At 40.6% G+C, this 16,182-nt stretch overlaps 1 pseudogene; it reads right to left on the reverse strand.

Moving 5' to 3' along the window:
* Positions 1 to 16,182, reverse strand: part of LOC121458291 — a 44,407-nt pseudogene that overhangs the window by 1,439 nt on the left and 26,786 nt on the right.

Here is a 16,182-nt window from a genome sequence, read left to right on the forward strand (position 1 = left end):
ACTCCTTGAAGTCCTTTCTCAGTTAAGGTATGGCAGCAATGGCCATGAAGTGCACATGATCATCAATTATTTTATGTGACATTTCACTAGACTTTCTGGCTTTGCCTTTATATGTAAGTAGGAAAACAATAACAACAACAACCACTTATTTAAATCTGAGGAGCCAGGGGTAGGACTGTAATACTTAGGGAACAAAAGCAGGAGGATTAGGAGTCCCAGGTTAGCCTGGGCTACACAAGTGAAACCCTTTCTCAAATGAGAAGCCCTCTCTGATTCCCTCAAAGCTGGGCTGGATGAACATCTCATATGTCCAGTTTTGGCAAAACACATGTCACTGTTATAATGACCCTTGCCATTGTCAATTCCTATGATTCTACCTTATATCACTAAATAAATACAATAAAATCTAATTGTCACGAAAGATGTAACAGTTCCTAATAACTTATAGGAAAAAGCGATTTTTTAGGGCAAGGGAATTACTTATAAGAAACTTTTAGACGAAGGAGAAAATAGACGGGCTGGAGGGATGGCTCAGCAGTTAAGACTACATGCTGCTCTTCCAGAGGACCCTGTACCCACGTCAGGTAGATCACAATTGCTTCTAAAGCCAGCTTCAGAGGACCTGATGGCCCCTGAAGGCACCAAACACATATGGTGGTGCCACTTTATGAAACCAGCTCTTACATTCAAAGAAGCTAAATTCTGGCTGGACTTCATAGCTGAGTTAACACACCTGGAGGTCACTGAAAGCCTAGGTGGATACCCAGGTGTGGATTTAGCCGGACTTCATAGCTGAGTTAACACACCTAGAGGTCACTGAAAGCCTAGGTGGATGCCCAGGTGTGGATTTAGCCCGTGTAACCATCCTTTAAGAGCACAATTTCATAATCAACCTCACTTGTAGTGACTGCCCATGTGATTACTTTTACAACCTAAGCCAATGTAAGTTATGCATTCTTTATGTCCCTGACCCAGAGAGCAATGTACATGTATTTGAAAACAGTTATGGCAAAAGTAGCCTCATAAATTATCTGCCATAAATCTGAAAAGAGCATATGGATATTGTTTGTGATGGTATGTTCACGTGATGTTTGCTGTTCTGAGTGCTTCTGGGTCAGCTGGTGTCAGTAAAGTTTCCTCCTGTGTAAGTAAAACTGTGAAAGGTGTCTTGGTGTCTCTTATTTCTTCTATTCAGTAGAGGGACAGACAAGACCGCATCGTACAGAGGCCAGTGACTCAGAAGCTACAGACAGATGACATGGGAAGAATAGAAGTTCTGCCTCACTCTGGTTAAGCCACTCTAAGAGGAAGCGCTTTGATTCCTTTCTTCAATGTAGCACCTACGCGTACTGGTGACCGAGTTTATCATAAATTTAAACTAGCATGCATGCCTGTGAGTACACACACACACACACACACACACACACACACACGAATAAAAATAAGTCTTAAGATTTTGAAAAGAAAAAAGGGAGATTAAGAAAAATTACCTTAGCGTTAAAAGGTAGCCAACAATGTGCTTAGGTTGCAGGTCCTGAGATGATTTATAAAGTACTTCATCGAACCTAAAAGACGACAGGAACAGACTTCATTTGTTATATGAAGCTAACACATTAACATGTTAAACACTTTGGACGTTAAGGAGGCATATGAGAAAGGACCTGGGTACATCTGATCACTAATGTGCATTTTTCTTTCATATAAATTCCTTGATAGCAGAGACATTCTAAATTATCTTTGTATCTCTTAGATCTAGTCCTGCGCAAAAAGAGAAAAAGAAAAACCTTGCCTAACTATTAAGGCAGTGAGCTCTGGTCTCAGGGCTGAGGGAATCAGGAGAGCTTATTTTCTCTCACATTATAAGTTATGTGGTAGTAAATTTCGCTATCTGAACAAAGATCTGCCGAGCACTGTATGACAACTGAAGAAAGCTGCCTTCGTAGACACACTCCTCTGTGTTCTCTGACCTCGTGGAGTCAAGGTGTGGTCTGCCTGTGTGGCAGAACTAGGCAGACAAATGCACTGGAGATTGGGAACTGAAGCCACGAGGCAAATTGGAGGATTCACGGTGTCCGGACAACTGCACAGAGACTGGGCTTTTCCTTCCCCCGTCATAACAGCCTCAGAGGATGCTCTTATCCAAAGACCATGCTCTTCCCAGGCTTTACCTTCCTGGACCATGGCCTTAGATCGTGCACTACTACTTCGTGGCATTATATTTTGTGATAATATTTTTAAGGCTAGGATTGACCTTGAACATTGGCTTAAACGGTGATCCCAGTCTGTTCTGAAAAGGCAGACTCCTTTTGGGCCCTCCTAAGTCTGTCTAGAGGAAGAAGGCAATCTCTGAACCAATGATTCTAGAAGTCAGCAAAAAATGTTCTCAATTTAGTTAAGAGTATCAGACGTGGAAAAAAAAACAGAAAACCTCATACCTGAGAAGATGCTGGAGAATTGAAACAGACTGTGGCTCTTGTAAACAAGCAACGTTGACGTCATTTAGGTAACCACATCCAAAGGTCTCTTCCAAACTGTCACCAAGAGTTTAAACAAGTGTGAAAGGGTCAGTGTTTGAGGGTCCATAACTACATGTGATGAAATATTAGCTTTGGGTATACATTCTGTTTTTTTAATTAAACATTCATTTCTTCTCATTTTGTGTGCATTGGTGTTTTGCCCGTATGCATGTCTGTGTGAGGGTGTCGGATCCTCTGGAGATGGAGTTACAAAACAGTTGTTAGTTGTCATGTGGGTGCTGAGAATTGAACCCAAATCCTATGGGACAGCAGCCAGTGGTCTTAACCGCTGAGTCATCTCTCCAGCCCCTGGGTATACATTCTTGATCTCCCTAATATATAACCCTTGACTTTGACACTGACACTGATTTAAATCCTCATTTTTCTCAAAGTATTTTCAGTGTCTCTTACACTGTAGGTGACAGGATTTTCTCTGGCAGAATTACTCTGAGGATGAAATAAGGCAATAATTAAAAGTGTTTCTTATAGTAGGTGACTGATAAGTGCTTAGCAATAAGAGGCCTGCTGTGTTTTACCCAGAATTGAATAAAGAAGTTTTGGAAAAGTCCAGAAAACAGGACCAACCACCGATCTGAGAAGCACACCAAGCAGGCTCCAGCCCAGGGAAGGAGAGCCAAGCTTCCCTGAAGCCTCTTCTCACCTATGGAGGCGGGCGTGGGTATATTGTAGGAAGACTCCAGTGTCCCCACGACTCTGGAAGACGCGATCCCAACTGAACTGATAGTCAGATAAGAGTAAACCTTTGAAGTCCTAAAATGAAAACACATCATTACCCTGGTTTTGCTGCACACCAGACAAAAAAGACCCCTGAGGAAGAAGCCATAACACACCTGGATGATGAGAGCTGCGAGCCCCACCCTCTCTGCAGTCTCCTGTGGGTTCTCCATTTTCTTTGTTGCTGAAACAAATAAAGGCAGCTGCTTTCAATGTGCACCTCACTGTTCAAGGATAATGGATCAGCGTATGGAAAAAAAAATCTAAGAATGTACAATCAAAAAATAAGATGATAATGGATCTTCCCTTCCTAACTTGGGGTAATAGTCAGTTCTCCTGCCTACATCAAAGTGAAGAAACAGGAACTTCATTTGTTTTTAAAATAAATATTCCTTGTAAGGTATTAGATAAAGCCCTTATTTTTTCAAGGGTGAAGGTTAAATACTTATACTTTATCCAGTTTATAATGCAAGGACTTGGGCTGGAAGACAGCTTAGTTGGCAAAGTGCTTGCCTAATGTGGTGTTCGGAATGAGAACCCGCATAGGCTCATATCTGAATGTTCGGTCCCCAGGTGCTGGAACTGCTTGGAAAGAGGAGGAGGTGTGGCACTGAGGGGTTGGCTTTGAGGTTTCAAAAGCCCATGTCACTCCCAGTTAGCTCTCTCTGCCTTTTGCTTGTGGATCAAGATGTAAGCTCTCAGTTACTGTTCCAGTGTCTGTCAGCCTGCTGCCATATACCCGGTCATGATGGTCATGGACTGTAAACCTTTGGAGCCATCAGCCCCAAATTAAATGCTTTCTTTTATATGTTGCTTTGCTTATGGTGCCTCAACACAGCAATAATAAAGCATGACACCTTGAAAACACAAGGACCTGAGTGTGAAAACCAGAACCTATGTTTTTGTTTAAAAACAACAACAACAAACAAACCTCTGCGAGTAGTGGTTTGTGTGTGCAATCCCAGTGCTAGGGAGGCTCATGACCAGCCAGCCTAGTCGGTAAGAGATCCTGCTTGTTCGTGTTTTATAAAAAGTGGGAGCGTCTGAGAACTCTGGCCTCAACATGAATGTATGCATGTGCGCACTTGACACACAGACATGTATAAAAATACAAGCACGTCACAGGATGACTTGGACAACAGTCTGTCAACATTCAAGCTGTCCATGTCAAGAAGAGTAAACTTACACCAATGAACAACTGAGCTACATGTCAAATTAATGAAAGCTGCTTCTGATCAGGTTCAGTGGAGTCCAAGAAAGCATAAAAGTAGCAGAGTATTTACTCTTAATGGAAGCCATGTTCTGTAGCATTCTTGATTGAACCTCATTTAAGACATCTTCCAGAAAAGTGACATCCCCTCTTCTAGTCTTCATTCCCTTTATTATCCCAAAAGGTACATGCTGGCACCTGAAATGGACAGGCATTTATTAACCAAAAGCTAAAATGGTGTGAATGATGTGAGTATATCTTAGCACCCTTTCAGAAAACAAACTTTTAACCTTGTAGTAGAGTTTTTAAAAATTACCAAATAAATAGGATGTAGCCAGGAATGGCATCTGTGGCAGTCAATTCAAGCCCTGGGAAATGAAGCGGGAAGACTAGGAGTTCAAGGTCATTCTCAGTTACATACACAGTTGTTCAAGGCCAACTCCTGCAAGGGACCTCGTTTCAAACAAAAATTCTCATCATTTTTTAATAGCTGAAAAGTTGTACTGTATACAGGTACATTTTCACTATTTGCTGGACACCCAGACTGACACCATTTCCTTGCAATTGTGAAAGAGGTCTCTGTAGTGGGACATGGAGCCCTGTGGGTATATATCCGGACATGGTTTAGCCGAGTCATACAGTAGCTCCATACTGATTTCCATAGTGGCTGTGGCCAGTTTATAGTTCCACCAGCACAGGAGCAGCCTTCCCTTCCCCCACGTCTTTACTGTGATTTGTGGCCGTGTTTTCTTGGTGACAGCACTCTGACTACAGTGAGATGGGATCTCTAAGTAGTTGTCATGTGCATTTCCCGGTGCCTTATACTGGTGAATACTTAAACAATATTGGCACACACACACTTTTGCTGTTTTTTTGAGACAGGGTCTCTTTCTATAGCTCTGGCTGTTCTGGAACTCACTATGTTGAACAGGCTGGTCTCAAACTCACAGAAATCCTCTTTTGTTTACTTGACTGTTTTCTTTATTATACACATGCTTAACTTTATGAGGTTACATCTGTTAAATGTTAGCCTTATTGCCTGAGTGAATTGCCATTAGAAAGTGCTCATATCTTAAATTGTTTCCCATACTTTTTCTTGTAGTGGTTTTAGATCTTACTTAAAAGTCTAGGAGCCCATTAGGAGTTGACTTTTTTGTGCAGTGTGTGAGAGATAACTACCTTCTTCCATTATTCCTCATGCACATATCCAGTAGGTTATATTAAGTGAGATAACCCAGGCTCAGAAAAACAAACACTGCCATGTTCTCTCCTAACCTCTGATTTTTACACGTGGGCATTCATGTTGGAATCAGTTGTGTGTAGAGGCTAAGAAAGTGGAAAGGGACTCATGAGAAGCCTGGGAAGGGGTGGGGACAACGACAGTAAAACACATCTGACAGAGAAATGAAAAGAGGAATGGCGGTGGAAAGATTTAAGTGTGGATGGAGAGCAAAGAAGTGGGGGAGACCTTAGGGGAGAGGGAAATCACAACTAAGAATGGATGAGAAAGCTATTAGTAAACTGATTACTTTGTGAGCTAATTAAAAACAAAATAATATTTAAAGTTTGAATGGCAATACTGTGTGGATGCATAAACTGCTCCCAGAACCATTAAGTTTATTAAGAAAAAAAAAATCTCAGTGCCAGGGTGGATACCACCTTATGACTTGAGCACCTAAAACAATACAAGCTATCTGGTTATCCACCAATAGTATACGATATAATATGCATGCAGGACATTGAGAAATCAAGCTGGGACTAGGCTAGGAGTCTCTTCCCTGCTGGCTAGCTTTCATAGTGCCACAAGATGCCATAGGCTGGAGGAGAGGTATCAACAATTGATGGAGGAAGGTCATTGGTTAATTAATAAAGAAAACTGCTTGGCCCTGATAGGACAGAAAATTAGGTAGGTGGAGTAGACAGAATGCTGGGAGAAAGAAGCCGAGTCAGTCAGTCGCCATGATTCTCCGACCCGAGGCAGACACAGGTTAAGATCTTTCTGGGTAAGCTACTGCCTCATGGCCCTACACAGATTATTAGAAATGGGTTAGATCAATATGTAAGAGCTAGCCAATAAGAGGCTAGAACTAATGGGCCAAGCAGTGTTCAAAAAAATAGTTTTTGTGTAATTATTTCGGGTATAAAGCTAGCTGTGCGGGCAGTCAGGTGCCAGAAACACAGCCTGCCGCTCTCCTATACAACAAACAATCTAACTCAGCTGTGAACCTTGCATGCCCTACTCCTCCCACCAGACAAGGGAAGACTGTTATAGAGGCACCTAACCGCTCTGAAGGAAATTCAGACCTGGTTATGCACACATGGCTAAAGCTCACAGCTTGAATGGTTTTGAGCCGAAATGAAGGAAGTGCTAGTGTTGTTCTGATAAATGGACATATTATACTTATGAATGTACCTTCTAAGTGTTGTCCAGCTTTGGTCAGAGAAACTTTATCCAGTGGGCAACAAGTCTAACTACAGCATGACTGTTGAATGCTGAGCCCAGTTGGAAAGAATGTAAGAGTTGGAGGAAGTAGGAGAGTGTTGTGGGACGATGTCGTCTACGTATGGCAGGGATATACATTAATAAACTGTGAACCTGCCCAAGATTGGCCCATCCCCTCACGGAGTGGGGAGGGGCTCATGAGGTTTTGCCCTCTCTGAGGACATAGAGGCAGTTAACAGTTGCTAGTGAAGGGAGAGACATTTTTGTCTCTGAGGACATAGAGGCAGTTAACAGTTGCTGGTGAAGGGAGAGACATTTTTGTCCATACTGTAGCTCCAAGAAAGGCATTCATGATTCTATCAAAATATCTCCCATGTTCTTTAGGCAACCCTAACAAATCATGGGCCCATAAATAAAAATCAATCAACCAATAAATAAATATAAAGGAAGGATGCGAATGGAAGAAGAGGGAAACAGTGTGAATATGATAAAATGCAATATATACATGTATTAAGAAATCATCATGTTCCAGCTCTCGGGAGGCAGAGGCAGGCAGATCTCTGTGAGTTCGAGGCCAGCCTGGTCTACAAGAGCTAGTTCCAGGACAGGCTCCAAAGCTACAGAGAAACCCTGTCTTGGAAAAAAAAAACAAAAAACAAGAAAAGATATCATTATGTATAATTAAAATATAAGATATAAAAAAAGATGTGATTCTTTGCAGTTCACTAAAGTTTCATTTTACTGAGAAAACCATTAGCTTGTGATTAAATTACTGATTGTCTTTATGAGGAAGAGGAAATGGATATTAATAATTGATAACCAAAACACTGATAGCAGACATCTAATAAATATTATCAGGACATAAATTAGTACAAAATCAATCTGTCTTTTCATACTAACATCCTGAAAAGAGACGTGAACATAAATTACTGTAATGTCCTGAGGCATGGCTGACATATGACATTAGTGACCTTGATCAGGCAACAAAGAACAACATGGATCCTACCTTTCTGCCCATTCATACCCCATCATCTTCAGTATTTGGAACACTTGCTGAAAATGCCTCTTTTGCCCTTTGTCTGTCTTGGGGAAAGTTTTTGGAATTTAAACAAAACAAAGACAAGTTAATAAGTAAAAATGGGCTGGTCCTACACAAAAAACATTAGAGTTTTGTCAGACTAGAGTCATTGTCAATGCTTTAAATAAACATAGTAGTGGCTGGAGCATGGCTCAATGATTAAGGGTATTTACTATCTGCTCTTCCAGAGATCCCAAGTTTGGTTCCCACCACCCACATTGGGCGGTTCACAGCTCCAGCTCCAGGGATCTGATGCCCTCTTCTAGCTTGTGGGTGCCTGCACACACAGGCATTCATTTTCTTTCTCTCATACACATAAATAAAAATTAAAATAAATCTTAAGCACATGACAAGACTATTAAAGTTGATAGGAAAATAAGAGTGGTAGCACCTTAAGACAGGAGGAAACATGAAAAAAAATCCGAATATTCTATTTCATTTCCTTCTCTCTCAGATGTTATAATCTCTATTTCCAGAAGACCAAAGCTAAGCTGAACAAGATGGCGCCGCCTTCTTGGTTACAGGGAGGCAGAACATGCAAAGGAAGTAGGCAGAGAAGAGACTGGAATACCAGTCAACAACACAAGGATCAAGCTAGTGATAACACTGCCTTGGCTGGTCTCAGGGACGATTGCTAAGTTGGGAGAAAAAAACAATTCTAGAAAGTTACAAACTGTATGATGCCAGTTACACACTGTTAAATTGACAGCATCTGTGCCAAAGATCAAGGGAAGGGTCGGAGGGAGCTGTGATCCAGTGGAGGATCACCAGGAGGGAGCTGTGATCCAGTGGAGGATCTCCAGGAGGGAAGGGTCGGAGGGAAGTGTGATCCAGTAAATGACCATCCGTGTTCTGAATGTGGTGGTGGTTACACATCTATACATGGGACAGAGTTCCATAAAACCAGCCTATACAGGAATGCATAGATAAACTGAAAAGATTTGAATGTTTCTACACATGTTAATCTAATCTTGACAAAGTAATTTCATGTGTCTGTAGAAGGGAGTGGGTGAAGGGTACTCAGAACCACTGGTAGTCTGAAATTTTGTGTCTTAAGATATTACAAAATTTTAAAAGTTTTTTTCTCGTTTTCTTAATTTCTTCTTCCTTCCCTTCCTTCCTTCCTTCCTTCCTTCTCTCCCTTCCTCCCCCCCCCCCTCTCTCTCTCTCTCTCTCTCTCTCTCTCTGTGTGTGTGTGTAGCCCTGGCTGTCCTGTAGACCAGACTGGCCTTGAACTCAGAGATCACCTGCCTCTGCTTCGTGAGTGCTGGGGCTAAAGGTACGTACACCACTACCACCTGAAAAGTTCTTTTTAAAACATAGTTCTAACACTTTATTTTATTTACAGCAATAAAGCTTGTATAATAACACTATTATAAGTTGATACAGTTTTAAAATTTTATTTAAAATTTTAAAAAGATTTATTTATATGTATGAGTGTTCTACATGCATGTATGTCTGTGTACATGTGGGCTATTTCTCCATTCCCTTGATGCAATTTTAAACATAAGAGAAAATATTCAGATTACAAACTCCTCCCCGCAAAATAAATTAAAAAATAATTTTTAAAAAATGCACTAATAGGACAAATAGGATGAATGCAAGTGCCTCATACTAACTCATGTACAGTAATTTCATCATATAATGCAAGTGCCCCATACTAACTCATGCACAGTAATTTCATATAACCACCTTCTTGATTTTGTTATTTTTTTCACTATGAAGCAATATAAACTTTTGACTTTTGAGTCTTTTAAAAAATAAATTTAATGCTTGGAGAAATGGCTCAGTCGTTAAGGCTGCTCTTTCAGAGGTCCTGAGTTCAATTCCCCACAACCACATTGTGGCTTACAACCATCTGTAATAAAATCTGGTGTCCTCTTCTGGCCTGCAGGCATGCCTGCAGACAGAACACTGTATACATAAATGCAAATAAATCTTAAAAAAAAATTAAAAGACGCCACTATCTTAATCAACTTAGTATTTAATTGTTTTCCGCAGTTTCGCAAAATTGTTTCTGGCAATTTTTTCAACATAGTTTCCTTTTTGCTTTCTGCTGGTGAGTGAGGGCACATGTGTACACAGGTGTTCCTGCCACGATTCACACGTGGAGGTTGAGGACAATTTAGAGGTGATTCTCTCCTCCCTTCATTACGTGGGTTTTAGGAACTGAACTGACATCATCAGTCTTACAAGGCAAGCACCTTACCCACCGAGTCATCTCTCTGGCCCTGGTTTCCGATTTCTGTCTCTGTCTAGTTTCCATGAGGTAGGTTCATAATCTTTTGTTTTTTATTGTGATTACTTACCACATAAATCATGGTATCAAAATTATACTTGTCCATGCGATCTATAGCAGCTGCAAGATCCCTGAAAAAATGGGTTATAATTACTTTTACTGTATTATTCTGTGGCCTGGAGCATATGACACATCCTTGTGGAGTCCCAGTACACTTTGATAAGAAATAATAACAAAATTGGGTTTGAAAAAACAAAACAACAATGCCCTGGAAAGTACAATTAAAATGCAACTTAGTTAGTTACAAAAGCTGTAGAGCAAGTAACCGTGAAAGGTCTCAGGTGTCTTACACTTAACTAAGCCTTCACAGAAAAGAACCATCTAGTTACTACTTTTCTACCACACATTTTCTCAAAAGAACAATTATAATTATAGATGAGAAAGAGCTAAAGAAGTACCGTTTACCCTAGTCTGTGTTGGCAAAAACATTCAAAATGGCTCACTCAGAAGCAGTAACTTCTACTGCATTTAAAAAAACTCCTAAGACCCTGGATCGCTCAGTGATTAGGAGCCACATACTATTTCCCTTTCTCTCTCTCTCTCTCTCTCTCTCTCTCTCTCTCCCTTTCTTTTTTTTTTTTTTTTGAGACAGGGTTTCTCTATAGCTTTGGAGCCTGTCCTGGAGCTAGCTCTGTAGACCAGGCTTTGCTCGAACTCAAGAGATCCGCCTGCCTCTGCCTCCCCAGTGCTGGGATCAAAGGCTTGCGCCACAACCGCCTGGCTCATACTACTTCGGTAGAGGAGCCAAGTGAAGTTCCCAGAACATGAAAGGCAGCTCACAACTGCCTATAACTACAGCTCCAGAGGATTCAACAAACTCTTCTAGACCCCAGGGCACCTGAACTCCCATGTATATGTGTGTATTTATACACACACCCACACCCCCCTCTCGTAAGGCATTCCATTTTTTTTCTCATTAACCCCAATTGCAAGAAATTGATAAAGAGAAATACTAAACCAGACAGAGATGAGTTCTCTAAGGGGTTTTTAGAAAATTAACTGGTTGTCTCAGTTACTTGTAATAATGAAATTTTCAACAGCATAACTACCACTGTTAGAAATGTGCTCCTGTGTAAAGCTGTGGGCATAGCTCAGTGAGTGGAACAGTGCTTGTCTAACAGAAACATAATCTTGGATTTAATTCCTAATTTAGTTAGGAATTAATGGCAACAAACCAATGTGTACAGCGGTTTATAACCTACTTAAAACTCAGGCCGGGGTGACACTGGGACCTTCTGCCAGAGGTGGATGGTTATGGCTGTTTCACTGCCCTGCCTTCTCTTCCCATTGGCTTTATTCAAGAAACCATGTGTGCTTGGTAAGTGCAACTCTCATATATGAAGAATGAGTCCTCACTTCCACAGGCATGGTATGGAGAAGCCCATTTTCTCATTTTTCACAATATAATGAGGTTTGGTATTGCATGTAAAATGGTCTCTAATATGTGAGGTCAACATTGAACCTTAACTTGGTCATTTTTTAGAATATATTTCCTGATAATGTGTACTTAATATATAATTATGAAGGACCATGGACAGAATGATGTGCTATGCTGTGAACAGTTTATGATAGTCAATACATTTTAATATAAAATCCCATTCTTCTGATATTAAATCTTTCTGGAAATTGTAACTGGCAATAAATAGAAACCCAGAAAATATTCCTAAAATATGCAAATAGATTTATAGTTTGTAACTAAATTTTTTAGGAAAGAGTTTGGAGGACAAGATGACTGTTTGCTTTCATCTTGGGACAAGGAGTCTGGAGTCTCAGGCTGCTCACCCAGACAGTACAAACCTGGTTGCATAGAGAGAAGTTCCATCACTTCGCATCACAGTGCAGACAGAAGAGAGGTCACCTGTCCCTGAGAGATCTACTACAACATTTCCTGTTCTGGAAAACACAAAAGAGAAGCCCAAAATCAACATAATGACTGTATGTGAAGACAGAGTCGTTAGAGCACTTTTGGCAACCAGAAGCTATTCTTATTGTAAGTGGTGTCAGTTCACACTAAAAGCAACAACTGTCAAAACCAAGAAGTTAGCTGACATGGTGAAAATTAAAACTACAGCCGGGCGATGGTGGCGCACGCCTTTAATCCCAGCACTTGGGAGGAAGAGGCAGGCGGATCTCTGTGAGTTCAAGACCAGCCTGGTCTACAAGAGCTAGTTCCAGGACAGGCTCCAAAACCACAGAGAAACCCTGTCTCGAAAAACCAAAAAAAAAAAAAAAAAAAGAAAATTAAAACTACAATGATAGTTCCTCATTTGTGTTAGAATCCTTTTATTTAAACAAATAAACAAAACCCAAAGAAGGGATGGCAGGCATTGGCAAGGATGTGGAGAAAAGGGATCCTCACATACCACAGGGAGGAATGTGAGTTAGTATAGCCATCACAGAGAGTAGTAAAGAGGGTCTTGAAAAACAGTGAAATAAAGAATGATTCTTAAATCCAGCAATTCTATTCATAAATATATATATATTAAATATATATCTTATTTTTAAGATATAAAAATAAGGAATTAAAAATATTGTGCTGAAAAAATACTTCACTGCCATGTCCATTGTAGCATTATGTACAATAGTCAAGACATGAAATCAACCTCAGGCTTCGTCTGCTCATAGATTTTAAAGATGTGATAGATACCTAACATGAAATAGCACTGCTCAGGCCTTAAAAATGAATGACATTGGTGACAACACAAATGAACCTGGAGGACATTTTGCTCAAAGAAGTAAGTCAGGCACACAAAAAAACAAAAAAAACAAAAATTACATGACAGCACAAATGGAATTTGTGAAGGAGAAAAATAGTTAAAATACCAGCTGTAGGAAGGGTTGAGATATTAGTTAAAGGATACAAAGTTGCAGTTGGAAAGCAAGAGCAAGTCCTAGAATTACAATTTAATGTTCATATCCAGCTGAGTATGTGAGGTGAGAGGCACATAGCTCATCCGCACCACAGCTAAGTGTACTAACGTGCCTGATTTAATGAGCACATGCAGCAAAGCCTCAAGATACAACATGAAAATGCAAAATCTGCTGTTAACTTTCTCAAAAAGGAAAGAATTCTACTATATACAAGGTAACAATATCAATAGGGATGTACTACCATTACTTTACGCCTATTTTCATAAGTTGACTTAAATATTTTTTGAAACTGGCAGCTGTCTGTTCCCACCCCCAAAAGGGTGAGGTTAAGTCACAAAAGCACATTCTGTTTCCTCTTTTCAAATCATTAATGTAACTGGAGGCAGGCTTCATTGTTTTTATACTTCTGTCCCCTTTTATAAGAGGAGCCATCCTTTCTCCTATTAACATGAGACTTTGGTCATGATAGCGATATAGCCTATGAGAAAGCATCTCATTACTTCAATTCGTGAGTCCCCTGCCTTGGCCTTCTGCATGTGGCCCTGACTATCACGGAACTCACAGAGAACCTCCTGCCTCTGCTTCGCAAATGCTGAGATTAAAGGTTAGTACCACCATGCCTGGCAAGAGAAAGTACAAATGGAAAACACTACATACCTTATCTTTGTCCTCACTCAGAGACTATATTGACATCAGTGTTAAAGAACACGCATACTTGACTAGAGCACAGTAACCTGGGGCTGGATGTGGTGGCATGTGCCTTTAATCTCAGTGCTGGAGGATCTCTGTGAGTTTCAGGGCAGCGTGGTCTGCAAGTAGTTCTAGGCCAGCCACGACTACATAGTGAGTTACAATCTTCAAGAAAACAAGGGAAGGAAGGGAAAGGGGAAGGGAGGGAGGCAGGAAAAGGGAAAGGGAGAATAGTAGCTTGATCATACATTGTTTTCTGTAGAAGTCCTTTGCTGTCCAGCAACTTTAAAATATCTCGAGATTTTTCATGGTAAAACGATTCTCCTGAATATTCATCAAAGTACACTCCAAGGCGCTAAGAAGATTCAGAAGTATGGGAAAAATGTTGGTTAATTTTTTACTAAGACAAAACTAAAGATGTCTTACCCCTGCCACAAAGATGGAAACTAAAGCTTAGACTTTCTAACAACCACAGTGCCAGTGGCCAAATCCTCAGTGTGTATCTGCAGTCACAGGCATTCATGGCCTCAGGATCTAGATAGCACTGAACATTTACTGTAACAGCTACTCATCACACTCAGGCAGTCATGCGGCCAAGGCAGCTGTGAAGGCTTCTGCAGCCAGAAGTCTGCACTAACTGCACAGCCTGGCAAAGGGAACCATCATGCTCCAGTCCAGCCTCTTGGCTCCCGTTCCACACCACTGCTCACCTTGCTCACTCACCCCCAGTACAGTCTTCTTTCCCACCGTCTAGCACTACCTCACAAATTATGTTTTCTGAGAGAATGAGGACAAGAGAAGCTCTGGATTATTTATTTGTTTTCAGCTCTCTCACCCAAGAACATCATTTGACTGGAGTTTCAACTAAACTAGACATCTACTCTTAAATACGAGCTTAAGCAGCAGGCAGTAAGCACAATACCAGCAAGGGAACACAGAGGTTCTGGGGTACCTTGTAAATCTGAATGTACTCTTCAACGCTCAAGTTCCGAAATCTTTGCCACAGTGAAAGTGCCTGCACGTCACCCAGTTCTAGTCGATGGAAGAATTCGTGTGCCAATTTCGCTACATTTTTATCATCTGCAGCTTCTTTATTAACCTGTACGTAAACCTAAAAGTACATTAAATGTACTATTATACACTGTTATTTCCATACAAAAACTTAATTGAGAAAGGCTTATCACAGTAGCGTGGCTTAATCCAGTAAATGAAAGATGAATGGGAGGTTTAACAGCTACTAAAGATTATTTTCTATTGTTTATTCTTTGACAGTCTCCCATGTCATGATACACTCCAATTGTGCTTCCCTCCACCCCCTCTCACCGTTATCATCCTCCATTCTCCTCTATCCGTCCCGTCCCCAGATTTATGACCTCTGAACAGGGCCATTTGTATGACCACTGGGTTGGATATGCCCACAACTGAGGGCAATGACTCTCCCAGCGCTGAACCTATCATCAAAGGGTTGAGCATCGCGGGTGGGGACTTTGGAGTCTTCTTCCACCTACATCTGACTATTCCCCAGCCTAATCTTCTCAGATGTGGTCCAGGAGCTATTTTTTATGAAAAAACTTAAAGCTATTCTTTCAAGCTATAAAAGACAACAGGCGGTGACTGCAAACAGAAATAGTTACAGGAAGGTTAACTAATTCCAGCTTGGACTCTTAAGCATTATGTGGAACAGGCATTTTGTGGTTTTGCACTATCCACTTTGCTGGTTTAGTTCTGTAAACTGGAAAGGTATGGGGCTGATGGTTTACTAAGGCTCACTTCTAATGCAGTTTTAATTGTTTTTTCGGTACCCGCCATTAGTAATTTGCAAATTGTAAGGGTTAATAATATCAATTAATGTTAGGCTTTGTCGCAACAGTAATCAAGATTTTTCATTATTAGCAAAAAGGAAAGTCGAAAAAACTTCAAACTTCTCTCAGAATTTCACTATGTGTATTTTAAAGTTTCCATTATTATTGATATCTAGCTTTATTTCATTATGGTCTGATAAGAAAAAGAAATTATGATATGGGGTTTCCTTTTGTATGCTAAGAATATGTTTTATTACCATTGGTTAATAAAGCAGTTGCTTTGGTCTGTGGCAGGACAGAATATAGGTAAGTAGAAATCTAAACTGAATGCAGGGAGAAAGAAGGTGGAGTCAGGTAGACTCCACAAAATTGCCGAAGGTAAAAGATGCCAGAATCTTACCGGTAAGCCAAAGCCTCGTGGTAAAATATAAAATAATAGAAATGGGTTAATTTAAGATTTAAGAGCTGGCTAGGAATATGCCTGAGCAACTGTTGGCCAAACAGTGTTGTAATAAATACAGCTTCTGTGTGATTATTC

Source organism: Microtus oregoni, unplaced genomic scaffold, assembly GCF_018167655.1.
Source record: "Microtus oregoni isolate MIOR12 unplaced genomic scaffold, Mior012 000017F_ref0000208, whole genome shotgun sequence".
Taxonomy (NCBI): domain Eukaryota; kingdom Metazoa; phylum Chordata; class Mammalia; order Rodentia; family Cricetidae; genus Microtus; species Microtus oregoni.